Source organism: Xiphophorus hellerii, chromosome 9 (assembly GCF_003331165.1).
Source record: "Xiphophorus hellerii strain 12219 chromosome 9, Xiphophorus_hellerii-4.1, whole genome shotgun sequence".
Classification (NCBI taxonomy): Eukaryota; Metazoa; Chordata; class Actinopteri; order Cyprinodontiformes; family Poeciliidae; genus Xiphophorus; species Xiphophorus hellerii.
Genome location: NC_045680.1, coordinates 18,960,012 through 18,965,394, shown reverse-complemented (window position 1 = coordinate 18,965,394; position 5,383 = coordinate 18,960,012).

Here is a 5,383-nt window from a genome sequence, read left to right as displayed (position 1 = left end):
TGAGTCACGCTGACTTTCTTATCTCCCTGGTGACCTCTTATCTGGACCCTGCCACTGTCTGAGAAATGTTTGTAACATCTCCATCACAGCTCTGTGACATAATTTGCCCACCTCATCTTGATCAAACCTCACAGCATGAGAGGTCTTGACGAAGAAAACCTGCAGCTGGATGAAAGCTCTACTATAAATGATGAAATTACTCTTACACATAATTTACACACAAATCAACCATCCAGTGGCATAGGACATCACATGGTCTTCTCAGCGAGCAGAAAGGAGAGTCAACAATACCTGGTTGGGGTGAGTGAAGACCAACCTGTAAGCCAATCATTATGCCGCACAACCCGCAGTGCAGCTTGTGGCCTATTTTAATATTTGTGGAAGGAGTCTGCAAAAACATTTTTTACCACTAAGATATCTTCATTGTCATTAGGTCAAAAGAAAAGTGATCATCTGTTTCTGGTTGTAGAGAATATGCTCAAACTTCTGTTGATATTTGTGGACCTTCTTACCTAATGTTATAGTTATTATGGCCATGATGCATATAAACTTGCCCATAGCTCTTTTGACATACAATTACAGTGAATTTAAAAGGTTTAGCTTTTACATGAAAACAAAGTCTATCTCTACACCTCTGGAGAGAAACGTATAACGAGGCGTCGCAGGTACAAACTAAACCCTGCATTGTGCAACGTAATCTCATTTTCTGCTTGTACTTTGAACCGATTCTCCTCTTTGCCATTGTCCTCATTCTTTTTGCCCTGCTCTCTCTCTCCCTTTTAAGCCATTCACAAACTTCCCCTCTCTCTTTTTGTCCTGAGAATGCAACTGACTTTTGATGCCAACTACGGGCATAGCAAATGGGAGCTGTGATTATCATCGCTCTACCACTGTCCTGTCAGTGTTATGCTCTTTGGCAGAGATTCTTTGGAAGTCCTCATCAAAGGCTTTGGTCTTTGATCTGGGGGCATAAGGAGAAACCCTAAACACTGTGCTGAATAAAAAAGGAATGCCCCAAAAACAGGGCGCTGAGGCTGATGCACCTTTTCTCTGTCACGTTCATGTCACAGGTGTTTACACAACATTACATCAGATCTGAGGTGATTCATGCGCAGATTGGGCTAAAGCTTTGAAAGACGGCACCTGGCAAGCTGCAAGACTGGCTTCATACGTCTGCACATACATACACAGCAGAAGGTTCCCAATCTTTAAGAAAACCTAAATCTGCTTCGACGTTTTCATCAAAACTCCACATGAGTAATTCTATACAAATCACCTAAAGCACCCTTTATAGAAAAGGATACTCTGAATGCTTTAACCTTCGTTTTGCGGCTGAGTGACAGAAGAAAGTAATAATAGAAACCCATTTTGAAGGCCTCCGCCAAAATCTACAGGGGCACAAGTCATGCTGCTTCAGCGACAACAAACCGCAGCCTGTGAAACCTTTGAAACCCTGTGTGGTCATTTTTCTCTCACAGCGGCTGAAAAGAACTGTGGTGGGTGGGAAAGAAAAAAAAAAAAGAGAGAGCCCCTCACCACTCATAATACCAATCTTATGTATGTAGATGAAAATGGAGGAGATGGGAGGGGTTGTGTTGAGGGGGGTGGTGGTGTCTGACAGACTAAGGCACAATTTTAAAGCGCTTATTGAATTGCTATTACAGCTCCTGAGACTAATTGTGGCTGTTGTGTGTATCTCGGTGGCCTAGGGGGCTCTGGAGTGGCCCTGTATGCTCTTACTCAGTGGGGTTTTCAAACCGAGTGGCCCTGAAAGAGAACGGGACCACCGTAGATCAATGGCAAACCTTTCACTCTTTCACAGGCCCTTGCTAATCCTTCTCATTTGTCTGCCATTTGTTGAGGCACATTCATGGCTCCCTGAATTTAGGATTAGAGCTTGTTTTGTTACAAAAACAGCCCGAGCTATAATGCTGAATAGATGGGCTGAAGGGTGCGCCAAGGATGAGTGGGGATGTGAGTTTTTGAGTATGTGTGCATGTATGGTTATTAAGTTACACTTTGATCAAGTTCAGGTAAAAATATCAGTTCTTCATCATGTGAAATGATGTATCTTTTTGGAGACGAGTTAGTGGCAAGGCTGAACTAAACATTAGTAGAGAACTGATAGAGCTGTTTGTAATGCTGTGTTTTACTTTAAAACAGTTTTTTAAAAAAAGTACAAACACAAAAAAAACCAAAAGCAAAGAAGCACAAAATATAAGAATAAAGGGAACACTGTCCTCCTTACCTCAACCAGGTCACATTAACAATACAGTGTTTTCTTTCTATCAAAGCTGTACATAGCTTTTTTTTGGCAAAATGCTTTCAAGTAAGGGTTAGAAAATGTTGGATTTTGGATCCATTCATAATCTCATCTAGCTTGACAAAGACTCCAGTTTCATCTAACAAAAAGACACTCCTGAGCATAATGCAGCCACCACCTTTACATGAGATGTTTTTACTCTAAACATACCATTTGGAGTAATGGTTCAGAAGTTCCTGTTTGGTTTCATCATACTCATTCTTCCATAAAGTTTATTAAATTCTCTTTGAAAGAAAACTCTTCGGCCGAACTGCCATAGTTCAGATATATTGAAAATACAGGATGTTTTTGTCACATGTACACAATCAGAACTTCTTCACTACTGCTCTCGGCCTCAGACACAAATCAACCAGTTTTAGGGTGAATCACACTTTGCAGCATGACAAAATGTGAAAAAAAATCAAGGTGTATGATTTCTTTTGCATAGTTCTGGTTCAAGTTTTTATTTTAAAGGAGTTACTTCAAGATCCCAATAAATAACTTAAAAGACAATGTCTTCCAGCAGAATAGACATAGTTCTTCCATTCATGTCTTTGTGCATCTCTCCACATTCACACAGTGAGAATCAAAACAGACTTTCCTGTCCCGACTCCCTAGAGAAAATATTTCATAAAAGCGAGGGAAAACATGAACAAATTGATTCATCACACATGAAGCACAGGCAAAGGAAATACAATTTTATGAAAACAAACGTTCCCTCCGGAGTTTGATATTATTATTATTTTTTGCACCGAAGCTGTGAGACTGTCCAAGCATAGTGCTGGCAGTATGTAGCAGAGCTACCAGTTTCTGCAGCAGCCTCAGGGCATCTCATCACTGAGTGGATTAGTGTTCATGTCTGAGGCCACTTAGTGAAGTTTAAATGGGGCTGCTGAGTGGCACCTGCACCACGTTTCCCCCTAATCCCTGCCACACCATGCCGCAGGTATGTGTGGTGCCGACTAGTCAAACCCCACGTCGCAAATTCTCTGGATGCTTGCCGCCGTGCCAGATGCTGGGGGACTGAGGTGGAGGGATTAGTGGAGAGATGATTTTGTGAAGAGGAAAGTTGGACGTAAAGAAGGATACATTAGAGAATTTAACTAGGAATATGTGCTTTCTTGCTGAGAACAAGCTTGATACGTTTGTCTTGTTAGACTTTTAAAAAGGTAGAAATATAGAAACCAATTCTATATCCCTCTGAAACAAACATAAAACATTAAAATGCACTTGAAACCAGATTTTTACATAGACCAGTCATGTTTCATCATTGTTATGCATAACTCCAAATTAATTACACTGGCCCGATGGCAGCAAAATCAATATTTTGGCGTAGCCATCACAAAGCCCTGATCGATAAGCTAGTGTGACCGACTTATGAACCTGACACAGTTGTACCACAACTGTTAGAAGGAATGGGTCAAAATGACTGTTGTGAGATGCTTTTTGACAGGATATGCAAAACCCTCTGAACCTGAAAAATTTTTTTAAAAATGATCTCTCTCAACAAGTAGCAATAATTCTAACTGACTTAAACAGTAAAGGTTTATTCTGATTTAAAGTCAGACAGCGAGTCAAAAATGTCATGCCTTTTTGAACAAGTTCACGTAAACATCAGGTGTCAACTCACCTGATTTAGGGAATTGTAACCATTTTTATATTTCAGGTTGAGCTTTTTTTTATTGACAGAAAGATGATTAGCCAATAAAAAAAATGAATGGGAGTAACACAAGTGGACTCCATGTATGTTGTTTGGTCAGCTGAGGCAGGTCAGCCTGGTGTTGGCCACCTTCCCAGTCATCATTGCGAAGTTGTCTTTGGCCATTAGTAACTGGAAAAGACCAAAGGCAGAGCGGCATCGCACAAAGCCAGAGCTGTGCCAAAGCCTGTCCGCCCTGCTCTCTTAAGCCCCGCTTTATGTGAATAATTCTTTATGCCGGTGAAACCAGACCAACTCTGCGTTTTGTCACTGCGAGCACGGTGATATTTGTTTTCACTTCAAAGATCAACAGGTGGATGGTCCACTTTGACATTTCTGCACAGTGTCGAGTTCTGACCATTATGTTGTGGTTGGGGTTGAAACAGACCAGGTGTGAAGGTTTTTATTGGATTAAAATCAGACAATAAGCAAACGTCCTGTTCTGTCATCAGGTTGTCGACTGAGGAACCTAAACTTAAAGACCTCTGCTTCTAAATGAGTGTGCAAGGGAAGTCCAGACTTACGCCACTGGCACACCTTGTACATATGTGTTGTCTATTACAGCAGCATATGTTATCATAACAGTTTTCTAAACATCCAACCTTAATTTGAGTACACCTAATAAGTGGTAAGAAATCTTTTCAAAAATCAGATGCCAGCAACTGAGGTATTACATTTCATTAGAATAAATGTAACAGAAAAATTGTTTCATTTATATTTTATTTTCAAAGAATATTTGAATATACAGAAAATCTTTACTTAGTTACCTATAACTTCCTGTTCTCCCTTGTTGATGTGTTCTTGGGCAAGGCACTTAACACAAACTCAGCTACTTATTTCCATTTCAGTGTATGAATGTGTGCACATGTATTAATATGACTGACTCTGTTGTCATTAAATTCAGTCCATTTTCTCTCTTGAAAATAGGAAAGGCAAAAACAACAATAACATGAATTGCAAGTAGGGCAGATGTGTGATTAACTTTATGAGTCAAGATGAGTCTACAAGAAAATGCACAAAAGTTTTTGCAATATATTTTTGTTGTTTAGGAAAAATGTTTTGACATTTTTACTACTGTGTTCCTTTTCCACAACACTTTGCATGGTTCAAAAGCTGGAAGCTGACCCCAAGTTTATCTTACCACCAAGTACCTTGAGGGAGGTAAAGATCTTCCAAACTCACATTAGAGAACTGAATGCAAAGCATAGCATACTGAGATCGCCAAGCTTCATTGGACGCTCTACTTAAGAAAAAATATGGATAAATACATTATTTTCCCTGTGGTAGTTATTCAAGATATAAACAGAAAACAGAGTTGCAGTTTGGAAATAATAGTAAAATATCAAACCAATAATTGTACCAATGTCTCAACTTGAAATGAC